Raw genomic sequence first — 17538 nt, forward strand, 5'->3', positions numbered from 1 at the left:
CAAGAGAATCACTTGAGCCCAGGAGTTTGAGGTTTCAGTGAGCTATGATGACACTACCCAGGGTAACAGAGAGAGATTCTGTCTCAAAACAAAACAAAACAAAACAAAACAAAACAACAAAAACAAAACAAATAAAGTTCTTGCACTAAATCCCTGTTTCAATGTCTCTGGGAGAACCCAGACTAAGGCAATTTCCTTGAAAATTATTTTTCCTTTAAAGATCACGTCAACAACATTTTAAAAACATTTTGTAGTGGCTATTCACTACACACACTTCAATAACCACTGGGGTAACATATTACGAAGCAATGTTCTAATTGTCTATGTGATTATAGTCATGAACCAAAGATGCAAGAAAATTTTGTTCCATAAACTTAGAGAGGCCAGGAAATTGGACATTACTTTTAAAAGTCCACTTAAAATGCTTATTTACAAATATATACATACACACAGGCATTTTCAATTTGAGTGCTTCGAAGGATGGATTTCTGTTCTTCGAGAATCTTCTCTATGCGAAACAGCTGATTTAACGTTTGAATCCTCAATCAGGCTGCTTATAAGGCTGCATAAGTTGTACCCTGCATGACCCAAGGGGGGCACTTCACACTGTAGTCCACATCTGTGGCACCTACTCGGGTTATTCAAGTCACAACCGGCCAGACCTTATGGGTCTCCAGTGTGCATTATATAAGATAGTTGTCTACCTCCTTAGCTATTAGCGCCAAACTTGGTTTAATAATATAAGATTGCATGAAACAGCCCATCAAACTGAAGTGCCACCCTGTCCCCAAACACAGAAAGGAAATGTTCGAAGTGGATGTTGAAGCCACTTTTATTCAACGCAGTTCACTGCCCCGTGTTGCTTTATCTAATGCTGGAATGTACTCAGTGGAACATATTTTAAAACCCGTATTCTCTATGAATCTATATGCGCCTCAAAGTCTAAGCACATTGGAACCAGATAAAGGGGCACTGTCAAGTTCAATTTTGTCACGGTTACCTCCTGAATAATACTTCAAAGATCTTATTCACATATTTCATACAGGAGGATTAGAATATGCACTCAGTTAAAAAAAGATTACTTTGCAATTCTGATGATCAGGCACAATCTTATTGCTAATAAACTCCTCCTTTGTATAGTTTCCCACACAAACAAGTAGAGTTTCTCATGGGAAATAGGCTCATGTAATTTTTTGAAAGAAACATATACTAAGCTTTGTATTTGTTGAAAAATCAACAAATAAAACAGTACCTTTAAAGGGAATGCCCTAATAGAATATTGCAGAAAATAAAACATCCACTAAAGCTTGTAGTGAATGAATAAATCAGCTTTTAGGGGTTTTAAAAATAATTCTTATTAGAATTATTAGTAATTTCCATTGACCACACGAGTATCAAAGTAAACTTCGGAGGAGGTGTTGAAAATGGATAGCTCCAGGGTCTAATTCAGCCTACATTGTGGATTGCCTGGTCTAGCTCAGTTTTTTAAACATTTTGTATTTCAAATGCTTTCTCCATTCTATATCCTCTCTCCCAAATACCCCACGATTGTGTTGTACCCAAGTAGATCCAAATTTTGGTGTTACGTGCCTGGCCTTGTAGGGGAGGCTGAGATTGCAACTTCTGCATTAGAAGAGGGGGCCCAGTACATTTTCATGAGACCCATGCCTACATGCATTTAATAATAAATTTGAACATATTTGTGTATGTTTTCATAATGATCGCCTACCTACATAGGCTGTGACATGATTGAGCACTTAAAATTAAAATGTGGTAATTTCAAGGTTTTTTTTTTCCTCTCCTCTCCTATTTTTCTCTTCTGCTAGTTGTTTTTTTGCACCAAGATTTCCTGAACTGCAGGTACGCTGGGACGAAGGTAAACAGAGGGCCGGCAGAAGAGGCAGCATGAACAGCATAATAAATAAATAAATCCTTTGGGCCTTGCGACGGTCATGGGTCACACTCTGGCAATCACTGTTGTGACGCATGGGGTGGCCCCTTGGATGAAGCTGTTATTGCAGGACTGTCTGGACAGAGTGATCTGGTTTAAAAGGGTCAGTTTCTTTTAAAGCCTTAGTTTATTTGTTTTAATGGGGTGTTAAAGATAGTGCTGCTAACCTGAAAATTAAGAATTAGATGTTTAACTTTAAATTGTACCTGGAACTGAATTTTAGACTGATACAGGTATGAACTGATGAAAGAGTCACACCTTAGTTAGGAAATTAACTTGTTCATAGTGTTTCCACTCCCTTGTGTGTCTTCTCACAATCTTTTGGAGAAGTTAAGTAATATTATTCTCATTTCACAGGGGGAAAAAAAAAAAACTTCAAAAAATGGAATTGAGGAACTCATAATCATATGTTTAGTTAGCAACCAGTAGGATTAATTTGTGCTTTTTACTGCACAACCATATGCAAGTGCATCTTTTTTTTTCTCAATACAATCATCTATTGAGTTGTTTTTATTTCAAAATATTAAGGGGGTACAAGTTATTTTGATACATGGCTTGAATCAGGGCTGTAAATGTGCCCCCAATGAACACCTGAATAGTGTTCATTGTACCTGTTAGGTGGGTTTTTTGCTCCTTCATTCCTCCCCCCCCCTCTGCTTGATTTCTTATGACTTTTATTCCCCTCTGTGCAGTTGTGTGTGTGTTCCCATAGGTTAGTTCCAATTTATTAGAGAGTACATCTGGTGTTTGTTTTTCCATTCTTTAGATACTTTGCTTAGAATAGTGGTCTCCAGTTCCTCCCAAATTAATGCAAAAGGCATTAATGCATCCTTTTTTTATGGCTAAGTAATACTACATGATATACATATACCACATTTGGTTAATCCACCCATGAATTGATAAGCACTTGGGTTGATTCCACATCTTTGCAATTGTGAATTGTGCTGTAATAAGCATCTGAATATGGGTATCTTTTTGATAAAAAGATCTCTTTTCCTTTGAATAGATACACAGTAGTAGGATTGCTGGATCAAATAGTAGGTCTACTTTAAGTTTTTTGAGAAATCTCCATACTGTTTTCCATAGGGGTTGTACCAATTTGCAGTCCCACCAGCAGTGTATAAGTTTTCCTTTTCTCTATATCCATACTAACATCTATTGTTTTTTGACTTTTTAATAAAAGACATTCTAATAGGAGAAAGGTGATATCTCATTGTGGCTTTAATTTGCATTTCCCTGATGATTAGAGATGTTGAGCATTTTTTCATATGCTTGCTGGCCACTTTTCTATCTTCTTTTGAAAAACTTCTGTTCATGTCTTTTGCCCACTTTTTAATGGAAGTGGGCTTCATACCAGGAATGCAAGTTTGGTTCAACATACGTAAATCAATAAATGTGATTCGCCACATAAGCAGAAGCAAAAACAAAGACCATATGATCATCTCAATAGATGTACAAAAAGCATTTGACAAAATCTAGCATACTTTCATGATAAAAAAAAAAACCCTCAACAAACTAGGCATAGAAAGATCATATTTCAAAATTAGAAAGCCATATATAACAAACCCACAGCCAACATCATACTGAATGGGGAAAAGTTGAAAGCATTCCGCTAAGAACTGGAACAAGACGAGAGTACCCACTGTCACCACTTCTATTCAACATAGTACTGGAAGTCCTAGCCAGGGCAATCAAGCAAGAGAATGAAATAAAGAATAGCCAAATTAGGAAAGAAGAGCTCAAACTATTGCTTTTCACTGATGAAATGATCTTATATCTAGAAGACCCCAAAGACTCCATCATGAGACTCCAGGAGGTCATAAATAAGTTCAGCAAAGTCTCAGGATATAAAATCAATGTACACAAATCAGTATCAAGTGTATCTTTTTATTTCATGATCTCCTCCCCAGAATTGAATTTTAGGAAAAATAAAAATGAAACCTAAGCAGAACTGGAGTGTCTAACAGATTGGGTCAGGATCCTACTCAGGTTCAACTTGACTACAACAGCTCTCTCTCTCTCTCTGCATTTCCAGGTGTCTTAGACCATTTAGTTTTACTATAATAGAATACCTAAGACCAGTTAATTTAGAAAAGAGGTTTATTTGGCTCATGACTCTGGTGCCTGGGAAGTTTGATATTGGGCAGCAATATCGAATTTAGTTTCTGCTAAAGCTTCCGGAGAAAATACACGGTTGCCCTGCACAGTGCAGTTTGATTTGACAGTTGAGACTAGAGGACAAGCCACATCAGAGCCAGCAGTTTAGATTCTTCTATATAATTGAGGAAGAATCCCAGATGTTCTCCTCCTGAGTAAACTAGCATTGACTTGTTACAAAGAAGCTGGTGGACCAGACTACTCATCATTAAAACAGACTTTGCCCTTTTTGTCTGGGTCCCAAAAAGAAAAAAAGACTTCTTAATTTGCTGAAGGGCATTGATTTGTGCCAATCCAAATATGAAACAGGTAGGGACTTTACAAACATACTCTATGAAGCACTTAGCACCTGCCCCAGTCCATTAAAACAAATTATCAACTCTTAGAGCATTTTAAAGTATGGACTCTAAGAACCTACGCCAGACAAGTAAAGACATCAAAGCCATGCTGAGCAAAAGAAAACTTCCCTCTTCCTTTCTTCCACCACCAGAGGGTAATTTTAATTTTCACTTGTTTGATCTCCAAGAATTTAATTTTCTGATGAGGCTATGGAGAAGCTCTGGAGGGTGACAGACAGTAATACTTCATTTTCTACAAGAGTTCTATAGTCTGCCCTTATTCTAAGGTTTCAGTTCCCCATGGTAAACCATGGTTGCTTATTTTTATTAATATAAGATATTGACAGTCATCACATTCACATAACTTTTATTATGACATATGATTATGATCATTCTATTTTATTATTGTTGTTAATCTCTTGCTGTATCTAATTTATAAATTAAACTTTATGATAGGTTTATAGGTATAGGAAAAAACATAGTATATATAGGATTTGGTACTATCCAAATTTTAGGCATAGACTGGGGGTCTTGGAATGTATCCCCTGCAGATGAGAGGGGACTACTATATTTTGAGACCAGAGTTTTGCAACTTGGAATTTATAGCATTATGAAAGCAGTTGTTGCTACATGGAAATTGGAATTTAGTTATTTTTCAGACTTGAACTAGAACTTTGGGTGAGCGATTCTACTATAGCTAGCTTTGCTAATGTATGGTATAGATGGCAGGATATGAAAAGGTTCTAGTTCAATATCTTCAAAGTAGTTCAAATCCACTACTGCCTATCATTTCACCATTGGGGCTTTGTTCGTTTGGAACTTGAGAGGATTCTTAACCATGTAACTTCACTACCAGAGCTTGGAATTGAACTTGTTTTTTGAATTTCCCATCTAGGGGGTTTCACTTCATTTTTTTTTTTTTTTTTTTTTTTTTTGAGACAGAGTCTCACTTTGTTGTCCAGGCTAGAGTGAGTGCCGTGGCGTCAGCCTAGCTCACAGCAACCTCAAACTCCTGGGCTTGAGTGATCCTTCTGCCTCAGCCTCCCGAGTAGCTGGGACTACAGGCATGCGCCACCATGCCCAGCTAATTTTTTATATATATATATCAGTTGGCCAATTAATCTCTTTCTATTTATAGTAGAGACGGGGTCTCGCTCTTGCTCAGGCTGGTTTTGAACTCCTGACCTTGAGCAATCCGCCCGCCTCGGCCTCCCAAGAGCTAGGATTACAGGCGTGAGCCACAGCGCCCGGCCTCACTTCATTTTGATGCCACCCCCCCCGGCCAACAGCTTTAAGAACAAGCATGGGACTCACAAGAGAAGTGTGGCTTCAAAAGCACCAGGAGGAGGTCTCAGGAGTTAGTGACAAGGAACTAACAGGGGAGTTGAGTAGGTTCTAATGAAAAGACAAGTCTACTTGGAGGTAGGACTTCTTCTATCTCCATGTTTTGGAACTGAAGTATCTTTTTTTTTTTTAACTATTTGATTGAGTGTATGACACCCTTCTTCCTGAAGGTACTCAGTGACATATTTTTAAAATGGAAAATGAATGACTTTAACATGAAGTGTTGTGACCCCTTAGGGCATCATGAAATTAAGGCTAAGAAAAAACGTTGTCAAGCCAGTGCTGAGGTGGCCAGAGAAAGCAACCACATTCCTTTTTAACGTAACAACACCGTCTCTGTTATTTTGTCATGGCTATCAAATTAGCAAGAGGCTGGTGTCTAGAAATGAAAAAAACAAAATCAGAATTTGAAACATGATAGTAAGTAAGGTAGACCAGCCATCCCAGTTTCCCGAAGACTGAGGTGTTTCCTGGAATATGCTCTAAAAATAGGACAGTCCTGGACAAATCAGAACGGTTGGTCAACCAGGTGCGTGGTCATTTAAATAAACACTGAGTTCTGTCCCTTGCATGGGTTGGTCTCTCAATTGAAAAGGTTTACTCAGTTGGGGAGAATGTTTCCTCAGAGAAAACACCATTCAGTGCCATTATCTGGGAAGATACAGCTGGAGCACACTCTTGGAGACTTAGGCAGAGCGGGGCAAAGATCTAGCTGGCAACATAAATGTACCTTTATATTTTAGCTTCAGGTCTTGAGTGTGGTTAAGGCTGGAAGAAAGCAACGGGGCAGAGAAGCCATTCTGGAAGTGACTGCATGCATAGAGGCACAGAAAATGTACACACCCAATCTATATCAGGGCATGACATTCACCCCTAACAAATTTGGTCTATACCTCGTATCCCAAGCCTACGCAATGTGTCCTCACTTCTTCTGTCCCAGAATACCTTTTCCCTTCTTCCACAACTATGGAAAAAAATACTATTAATATTAATATCTATTTTTCTAAGTTTCTTTTTTTTTTTTTTTTTGAGATAGGGTTTCACTGTGTCACCCAGGCTGGAGTGCAATAGTGTGATCACAGCTCACTACAGTCTCAAACTCTTGGACTCAAGCATCCTCCTACCTCAGCCTCCCTAGTAGCTGGGACTACAGGCATACGCCGCCATGCCCAGCTAATTTTTTTAGTTTTTGGTAGAGATGAAGTCTCACTCTGTTGATTAGGCTGGTCTTGAACTCCTGGGCTCAAGGGATCCTCCTATTTTTGGCCTTCCAAATTGCACATCTCAATTTGGACTAACCACATCTCAAGTTCTCAAGAGCCACATGTTGCTAGTGGCTACCATATTGGACAGCACAGGTTTAAATAATAAGTTAAAAAAATGTACTAATGCAGATGATGGAGACTTTATATGGAAGGACTTTAGTTTGATTCTATAATCAATGCGAAGATACCATAAGTTTTTGAGAATACTGCAATAACTTGTCTTAACATAATGAGAGTAAAGATTACAGAGGTGAATTCACAGAAATCGAGAGATAGGGTTATTTCTGTGACAATGAATAAATGGAAGAATAGCATCAGAACTTTGTGACTGATGGAACACAAAAAAGTAAAGGAGAGAAAGGAGCAAACAATAACTTTCAAACCCAAAATACCAGGAGAGTGGTGGGGAGGAAGTAGGAGAGAAATATCAGTCCAAGAAAGAAAGAAATTTGTTTTCAACCCTATACTCTCAGGTGATTGTAAGATAATCTCACCAGAGACACAATTTGGAGCAAGGATGAGAGATAAGGCCTGAAAAGTAGCTTTTGAGATTGATGTCATTACGTTGGTTGAACCTTAAAAATGGATAATAAGATGACTAAGATAATGACTAAGATAATGAAGGTTGATGAAGATAAGAATGAATCTAGAATTTAATCTTAACAATGCTTAGTTAGCAAACAGGACAAAGGATGATAGGAGGAAAACTAAGAGATCATGGAAGCCAAGGGATGGCCAATTTCAAGAAAGAAAGGAACAGAAAGCAGGAGAGAATTTGAGGCACATGAGAACCAAAAAATGTCCATTGGACATGGTTACAAGGAGGTCTCTGGAGCAATTAGGACCTTCATCAAGACTGAAAGAAGAAAAGAGTATTAACATTAGCTTAGCTCTCTTCTAAACTCCTGGTTTTCAGTCCTTAGAGCAACAGGCTAACTGAAGATGTTTGGATTGAGAAAGTTGACTTTTTCCAGCAGATACATTCCCAGCAAGAATCCTGGCAGAAGGAAACAGAGACCAGCACAGGGCGGGTGGAGCTCTGGGCAATTCTTGATTAATGGCCAACATAAAGAAAGCCCAGAAAGAAGCCAAGTGACAGGATGCAGGGAAATTCGCAGGGAGAGCAATGTGGGACTGAAAACCATTGCAAAACCATTATTTGGTCTTACTTAAAAAGCCAGGCAGAAAAATATGAATTTTAAAGATAACTTGTCATTAGGACTTTTTGGATTTTTTCCAACCATTTTTGCAGTGTTTTGCTGCTTACCTTAAGGGATGGGCAAGTATGGAATGTGTCCAATGGAAAGTTGCCTTTAGTTTTTTTTTTTTTTTTTTTTTTTTTTTTACACATTTTTGAAAGGGGAGTGGAGAATAGCATTGGCCTGAAAGTCCTTGGTACTCTAGGGGCCTAAACTCTGGTCTATCTAATACTTTTTCTCTTTCAAGCCTATTTAAATATAGGAGAAGTATCCAGTACCTAACCATTTGAAAAATATGGATTTTAGCTTGTGTTTGCTGAAACGGCTTGGGGATAATACAGTCACAAATTAGAACTAATAAGAATCAACTCATTCAGTTTTGATAGTTAAAGTAAATCCCTTTTTCATGGACATGAGATTTACTTTGGGTTGTATTTGGCAAGTGTGGGAGGACAGGGTGTGGAATTTATTCAACTGCAAAAGTCCCTTGAAATTCCCTGAATTTCATGAAACCTTAGGAGTTCAGAGACATACACACAAACGTTTGTGAAATCATTGGAAGATGACCACCTAGGACCTAGGTTATTCCATCTGCTGAAAATGGCTAAGTTGGATTTCCTGTTACGTTCCTAAAAAGGAAACTTGGCAGATGACAGCAAAAAGTGATTGCAAAATACCAGACAGGGTGAGGTAGAAGAAGATGGGTGAAACCTATACCTAACTAGGAAGAATATGCTAATTCTATACTGAGCAGCGAAAGAAAATGCAAAGTGAGATGAAGTCAAAATAGCTTAACCTGTTTCAAACATTTTATTTCTAAAAATTCTATTCTATTTTCTCTTCTTCTAGTGCATCTTAGAGATTCATACTAAATCTGTGGCCATCCTATTCTCTTTCTACATCTAAACACATTTTAAAAGTTGAGAAGTAACCAAAGATATGATATAGGATTCAGGGTTAACCAATCATTGTGAACGGAAAATGGAATATATTAAGCCAAAGAGCAGTGTGTCAAGATATTCAGCAATCTTGTTAGAAAGTTGTTTAAAAGGACTTGCTCATTTTTGCTCAGAGATGAAATAGCAATTATTATTCACTTACCTGGACATAGTGTGTTCTTATCTGAGGAAGTAGTGCTCAGATGGGCAGATTAGATACATCAAAGATCGTATTCTCACTAAATTGGCAGTTTCTAGACGTCAGATAGATTTGTTTATCCCAAATCATTGCCTTCCAACCTAATCACAGATTCAATACAGATTCAAACACTGTTTAAATAAATAAAAATATGTGGGGAAATAATCGCTTAAGTTTAAAATTAGGAATCTCCATTTTTTGAAAAAACCAGATGAAAATTTTTATATCGGATTCCTAGCCATTGGAAATTAGATGAAGCATCTTGAATATCGAGTCTTCACCCACTTGTGCAATGCCTTGGAGCTGTGGGATTGAGTGGGAGTTTAGATTGAGTCCACATTCTTCATTTCCTTTGACAAGGAATTGGTTTTACATTGATAGACTCTCTATTACTTAAGACATTCATTTTTATCAGATAGTACTCTTGTAATCGGGTTCTTGTAAACCTCGAGTTTCTTTGATGGGATCCACGGATGGCTTCACGAGGTACATGAACTCTGGAAACAGTAAATGAGATTTTTGTACATGTACCATTTTCCGGAGTGAAGCCCCACACTATATATTAGATTCACTTGGGAAAACATGTCTTGAAGTTAAGAATGATTTAGAACATCACATTCTCTATATGTATTATACTGAGTCAATATGAATCTGGCACTTTGCCAAAGCTATTTGTCACAAGTCAATAAAGGGACGGTTAGCATGATATTAAGCAAAATATGGTAGAGCCTTCTGGCAAACAAAAGTAATAACATACACTTACTTTTCAATTCGGTGCCCGTGTTTTGCTACATTTCGGATTAAAATTAACAGAATTTCACATTGTGACTTTCATCTTATCGGGCGACTCCTAAAGTCAACAATAGCACAGTATGAGAAACCTTGATTGTGTAACTTCTGCTCTCACTCCCCCGTAAATAGCAAATGTCGTTTTCTCATAAAGTCACCCCTAAATAATCATGCCTCCTTGTTCACGTTTCCTGGAGTTTTCAAAATAGCAACTGCACGTTACTTATGAGGCTTTACGTTTAAGTGTCTATGGCAGAGCACCCCGACCTGGGCTTCTATTTCTGATTATGGTGACAATTTATTATTATTTTCTTATTTCCGAATTCTTCCCAGCGTGAAAAGGAAACGCGGGATCCAAACTGCACTTAGACCAAGTCTGCTTCGGGTCCTCCAGGGAAGGCAAGAGCTGGTGCCCGCGGGCAGCTCCGCGGCTCCCCAGGCCGGAGCCCTCCCGCCCGCGCAGCGAGCGCGCCGCCGGGCAGTGCGGGCGCCGGGGGCCGGGGACAGACCCGGGGCGCAGCGCCGGGCGCCGCCCACCGCGACGATTGGCCAGTGCGGCCCGGCGGGAGCGCGGGGGGCGGGGAGGAGGCGGCCGGCCCCGCCCCCTGCCCCGCCCCGCCCCCTGCCCCGCCCCCGCCCCGGCGCCACTACACAGAGCGGCGCCCACGTGCCCTGCCCGCCTTCTGCCGCGCGGCGACCCGGCGCTCCTGTTCGCGCGGACCCGTCCGGCGGCGGCCGCTCCTCCAGCCTCCCCGAGCCGGGGCGCCCCACCAAGTCCAGCCGCTCGCCTCCTGTCACCCCCTCGGCGCGGCCCCAGCGCAGCCCCGTGAGTTGCCAAGTCTCCCGCCCCGCCGAGGGGCCGCCGCGAGGGGCGGCCGGGCGCTGGGGCCGGCGGGGGCCGGAGTGGGACGGGGCCCCGAGCGGTTCGCCCAGCTGCGTGCAGCTGCCGGCAGGCCGCGCTCCGGCCGCTCGGAGGCGGAGAGCCGGGGGGCGGTGGGCAGGGGGTGCGCTCGGGGTGCGCCCCGCCTCGTGCGGCCCGGTCCGCGGGGTGCGGACGGGGCTGCCCCGGGGCGTCGGGGGCCGCGGGAGCTGGGAGGGCGCCTGGCACGGCGACTGCGTGGGGCCCTTTAGTCATTCCTGTTCTGGGGGCCCTGGACACCCCTCTCTGGGAGGGTAGGCCAAGCCTCTCCTCCAAGCATGCCGAGGGGTCCCCCCAAAGTCGCCTTCCACTCCGTTGGGGTTCTTGGAATACCAAACGAGGCTCGGAGCGCTGGAAGCCTTTTCCCATCCTGCAGGGGACCTTGGCAGGACAGGTAAAACGGCCTGTCGTGGCGTCTGTCGCAGAGGTGGGGAAACCTGCGGCCTTAAGGCCACGTCGTGGCCTGCTAGATCCTTAAGTGTGGCTTTTTGGAAGGATGGGGTATTTTCAAGTGAACGGGTGCCGCGCTAACCCGTTTGACACGGGCTATATCTTTTAAGCCCATTCCATGAAGTCTCCAACCTTGAACTGGAAATGCCATTCTTGAGTCTTAGGGAACCACACTACCCATCACCCCAGGGTACTTGTCAGCCCAGAGAACTCTTCACCTTCTGTTTACGTGTACATCCAGCCCGTGGAGTAAGGTATTCAAATATCGCGTCTTAAAGTTATTTAAAAGAAACGTGCTTAACAAAATCAGTCACATATGGCTGTGGAAGGGCAGACTACCTAGATTTCAGGAGTGCAAGTATTCAGCCTGTTCAAACTTTCAAATATTTATACAAAACTGTCTTAAAAAGCCTGTAGGTGACTAATTTCAGACTGGTAATAAAAATTTATCTAGACGTTTGTGCAGTTAACACTAATCCTTTTAACGGGGCCATATAGCATGCCAGATCTTATTCAAATAGAGCTTTGCGAATCCTGTCCTGCAATCTGGGACCTGAAGTTAGAGGGTTTGTGGCTTCATACTTTTTCTTTCATGCCTGAGCCAGTCTTTAAAACTTCTGTCTCCTCTTTCTCCTTTAGCATTAGTAAGAATTATCTTCTCAAGGAAAGTGAAACATTTTGTGTTTGTAGTCTTTCTCTGCAGGATGTACAGGATAAGAATATTCTGTATTAATTATATATTTTCTTAGGGTTGCTTTTTTCTTTTAATTGCCCTGAAGCTTAACATGAAATGATCTCACAGTGCAGAAGAGCATATGACTTTTTATTCTCTCTCTCTCTCTACTAAAAAATTGCTAGTTGGCTGCTGTGCATTGAATCTGGGAGGCCACGTTATTGTGATTTTTTTTTGTCTTTTCCTCCCTTGCCCCTCGCTTTGTTTCCACACTGTACCTTGATTTGGAAATGTCATTTACCTTAAGGCATTTTAATCTTTTAGAGTGTCCCATGGCCTTGGAGACCAGAGTAAAGCGCTGTGGTATCTGCAAGGATTCCGTTTGCAGAATCCTTGGTCTCTTTTGCAGGTCTGCATAGCCCTTTTGATTCCAGAGTCTCTGATCATTGTCACTGGATTTAGGAGCTTGGGAAGAACGGAGGCTAGGAGGGGAAACATGATAGCTGTGGTAGTTTAAAAACTCTGAGAATACTCTGGAGTTTTTCCTTTTGTATTCCCATATAGACATATGTGTCAGAAGAATTTTTTTTCCCCCAAAGACAGCAATAAGAACAATTTTAAAGTTCATGTTTTTTGCTTTCCTCTGCAAACATGCCCATCTTTGCAGAATGGAAGTGCCTCATCTCTGTTCTAGGTGGCTCACCTTCTGTTCTCTTCTTGTATCTCCTAGCTTAAGTCATTGTTTCTCCTGCCTGTTCATGCCAGATGTTGAGCCCTCTTCTGTCATTTCTTATCCTTTTGGCCCTACTTTTTCAGATTCCCTCGTAGGTTTCTCCAGTAACTTCTCTATTTAGCTTTGTTTTTGTCTTCCCTTCTGTTTTATTTGTATGCTTCTCTCTCTCTCTCTCTCTCTCTCTCTCTCTCTCTCTCTCTGTTTGTGTGTGTGTGTTCAGAGCCATCTGCTGGTTTTATTTTGGTACCCTTCAGTGACCAACTTTCAGAACAGAGTCTTGAAAACATCTTCATGTTGCTATTTGCCTTATTATTTCCCCAAACTTGTGGATATGAACACACTGATTTTTAAAGACTGGCTTCTTATAGACTACTTACTGGATGCCACACATTTAGAACAAAAGCAAAAGTTTCAGTTGAATGTATTTCTAATTATTCACATGTTTAGTATTATGTCTGTTATTTGAATACTTTGTCATCCAACTGAATCCTGAAAAACTCAGTTTTCTGTAAGATTTCACTTATGTGATATAGGATTTAGATCACTTATCTAAATGGTTTTGAAAATCTTAAGTGGTTAACTCCTTTATAAATCTTTAATCTGGATATTCAAAACCATATAGGTATAGCCTTAAAATAACAGAAAACCAATGGAATTGTTCTTGTCATTGTTTTCTATTTAAAAAACTTTTCATTCTGGTGCTTAACATAGTGTGTATCACATAACATATGCTCAGTATGTCTTTATGGTTGAGCGAATGCTGCTGATTTCAACAATTTAAGAAAAGGTGTTTTATCCATCTTCAAATGTATTTATTCCTTCATTGAAGGAGTTATCTTTACCAGATACTGGACAACCAAAAAAGTACGGATAGCTCCAATTTTGGTAGGATTCTATAATTATTTTTACATTTGGGAAACTCTCTGTTGATGGATTTTAAAAGTAGTTTTTAAGTTTTGCTGTCAACTGTATGAAAAATAACACCACCTCTAGGCAGGTGACTTCAGTAGTGCCTGCATCAGAAGGCAAGTAATGAAATACTCCCTCTAATATATGAAGACAGTACTACTGTTTCATCATCAAAAGCCCATGTGCTTGGCATTTTTGTTTCACTGGTAGTAATAAATTTGTCCCAACTCCTCTTACATTTCCTTTGACTTACCTTTCTGGCTATTGTTGTGAAGTGGTGTCTGGCTGTGCAAATGTTGTGAATGCCATTGACAAAACCAACTAGAAATTCATTTCCATCATCCTCCAGCTAGTTAACATAATCACAAGATGATTCATCTATTAACTTTTGTTGTCTAATATAATAAACGTAACTATTATATATTAATCTGTAGAAGCAAGCAGTATACCCTTGCTTTTCCCATGATTATGGATTCTTGTTGAAATATTTCTGAGAAGGTCCTCTGCTGCCATTATGTTCACCTTCTCACCGGTGAGTTTAATTAGTATTGACTTAAAAGATTTGAATTGACCTGGCTTTTGTTTAAAAGGCTGGATTTGAATATGTGGGTCATGTTTCTTCTTTTCTTATTTAGACTTTTAGCTTGGATCTCTCTCCTCAGGGAGCTCTGTGGCTCACTGTGTTTCTGGGTGTGTATGGATATGATACATTGTGGAAAACCTTGGGGTTTCTTGACACAAGACTGTATATACAAGACTGAATCATCAAGCTGGAGTGTTCTAGTGCTGTAAATGTCATGCATTTAATTTTATGCCTTATTCCTATCCCCTTGCAAAAAATACAAGTAAAAAATAAAATATGTAAAATGAAATGAAAACTACACCCACACACCCATTCTGGCGCCACTGCATGCTGGCACCTCTCTTCAGAACTGAACTCAATCAAGGATTCAGCAATAAGGCAAATGATATGAGAACATTCCATGACCTTTTGTCCAGGAGTTTGGAAAAAAAAAAAAAAAACTCTGACTATGTCGTATTCTTTTTGGAATATTTGGTGAACAATACACAACGAAGAATTTTTATGTCCCCTGTTGATTCTTACTAGTTTTTCCCACAGTTGTGGGGAAAATTCTCTTCTTTCCTTAACCCATTCTGGTTTCACGAAGGCTTCTTAAATCTTCATTCACTTATTTCTAAAGCAATGCTAGCTTCACCATCAAAACCTACTTCCTTCCCGCGGAGACCTGGTGATCACAGTGTATAGACTTTGGTGTCACCATGGATGCTGAATGACACTATAATTAAGAAGCTCTTATTTTATACTTTGCCCGTGTTTGTTTTTGTTTTGTTAACAAATTGTTTTAATCAGATTCCGAGTTAAGTGGATCTATGCCACTTAAAAGCAGATGTCTCTTTGAAACATCAAGTATTAAAGTAAACCTTCACTCTCACTTTTTATTCATGTTTACTTCTGTGTGGGCAGAAACATGTTATGTAGGTTGGTAACTTGATCATATTTGGAAGATAAAATTTGTTTGGTTAGGGCCTTTTCTTGCCTTGGCTGTGGGTACCTATCTGTTATCTTGGTTAATAATGCTGGAAACTCAGACTTATGGGGGGAGATGGGGAAAGGGCATTTATTGAAACCTTAAAATTTGTACCCCCATAATATGCCAAAAAAAATAAATAAATAATGATGGTGATGCTGACAGTTCTAGGAGAATTAACCGTTATTTTGTATTAAACCTTAAGGAAAAACTGGAATCTCTTTGCAGGTTCAGTGTTACTTGTTTACTCCCTTAGTACAAACTTGGGCCAGATTTTCTGAATGCAGTGCAATTTTTACTTTGAAAAAAATCACATAAACTTTCTAGAACTTGAAATATATTTGACTGGCAGGAGTGAGAAATCTGTGTATCGCGTGCAATGTCTCTTTTCCCAAAGCATGTTTATCTTTTGGGTTATATTCCTCTTCCACCCTTCATGCTCCACCATTCTGGCTTCTAAAAAAAGGTATGCATTTGGTAGAAACAACTGAATTTGATTTTTGTGAAACTAATTGTAAAATTTCCCACCGCTAATATGCAAAATTTGTGGAATTTAGTAATTGTATGTGTAACCCAATTACTGAGTGCTGTTTTGATACACTGGGATTCCCTTGGAATAGGAAATATGACTTCGTAACTTTGATTCTAAGAATATCCTATGAGACATTCTGTTTGGAGTTTTCCATGATCAGAGGTTAGTTAATCCATTTTGGATGACTACGAGTTATGTATAACTATGACCCAGATCTAGAATCTGTAGAGAAGCAAAGAACAAATCCCTGTCCTCTGGGTGTTGACCACCTAGTAAAGGAGATAACAAATATAGTATACATATGATTCAAGAATTGTGATAAAATGCCATTTGAGTGATACAAAGAGCTGAAGTGTCATGAGGAGAGATAATCTATTCTAAAATTTTTTTTGAATATGCATTGTGTTCCTGACCAAGACTAAGTAATCAATCAGTTTTAGGCATTATTATCATACTGTTACTACTTTTAAAACTACTAATGACCAGGCCCAGTGGTTTATACCTGTAATCCTAGCACACTGGGATGCCGAGGCAGGAGGATGTCTTGAGCTCAGGAGCTCAGAGACCAGCCTGAGCAAGAGTGAGACCCTGTCTCTACTATAAATAGAAAGAAATTAGCCAAACAACTAAAAATAGAAAAAATTTAGCCAGGCATGTTGGTGTGTGCCTGTAGTCCCAGCTACTTGGGAGGCCAAGGCCAGGAGTTGAGGCTTAGCCCAGGAGGATCACTTGAGCCCAGGAGTTGAGGTTGCAGTGAGCTATGATGATGCCACTGCATTCTACCCATGGTGACAGAACGAGACTCTGTCTCAAACAAAACAAAACAAGACAAAGCAACTACTATTCCTCCTCCTCCTCTTTGGTAAAACTTGGGTCCCTAGAAATTGAGTTTGGGCTGAGCCAGTTATTCACCAACATTTGTGTTTAGGAGGGCCATAATACTTACTAATGACTTGGCAAAATTTAATATAATTTATTACCCCAGGTCTCTAGAAAGTTATATTTAACTGAAAATTCAAACTAGTCTGAAATGTCTTAAGAGGAAAGTAAAAACACATTAGGTTATATTTTAGATGGAGATTCCAAAATTATGGTCAAATTAAGAACATGAAATTATCGTAATTTCTTACTCTAAAAGTTGAATTGTTGCATTAGGCAAACTTGGTACTTTTGTACTAACTTAATGAGTTTAAAATCCATAAAGGGGCTTTTCAAGAATGTAAAGATCACAAGAGGCCTTAGGCATCATGCCCATTATTTCTTCTCCCAGGAGGAGACCCTCTGAAGACCACCAGAAAAATAGTCAGCACCTACAGCTTAGTGTTGGCTCCAGTCTTGGCTTTCAGCATGGAATGGAGAAAGGACTGATAAAAAGTGTTAATAGTAGTTCTTTTTACTTAAGAATGTTTTGGCTATTCAGATTCTTTTTTGGTTCCAAATGAAGCACAGAATTATGTTTTTTCTAGATCTGAGAAATATGATGCTGGTATTTTGATGGGGATTGCATTGAATTTGTAAATCACTCTGGGTAGTATGGACAGTTTAACAATGTTGATTCTCCCCATCCATGAGCATGAGATGTTTTTCCGTTT

General features: G+C 39.9%; 1 protein-coding gene across 2 annotated transcripts in view; it reads left to right on the forward strand.

Annotated features, from left to right (window-relative positions):
• Nucleotides 1-10835: 10835 nt before the first annotated feature.
• The window catches only part of SLC7A2 (solute carrier family 7 member 2), a 63994-nt gene continuing 57291 nt past the window's right edge, over nucleotides 10836-17538 (forward strand). For both annotated transcript variants that reach the window (XM_012785007.2, XM_075997192.1), the window contains exon 1: nucleotides 10836-11006. The gene's annotated coding sequence lies outside the window, so the exon portion shown is untranslated. The remainder of the gene's footprint in view (nucleotides 11007-17538) is intronic.

This window comes from Microcebus murinus, chromosome 24, assembly GCF_040939455.1.
Source record: "Microcebus murinus isolate Inina chromosome 24, M.murinus_Inina_mat1.0, whole genome shotgun sequence".
NCBI lineage: Eukaryota > Metazoa > Chordata > Mammalia > Primates > Cheirogaleidae > Microcebus > Microcebus murinus.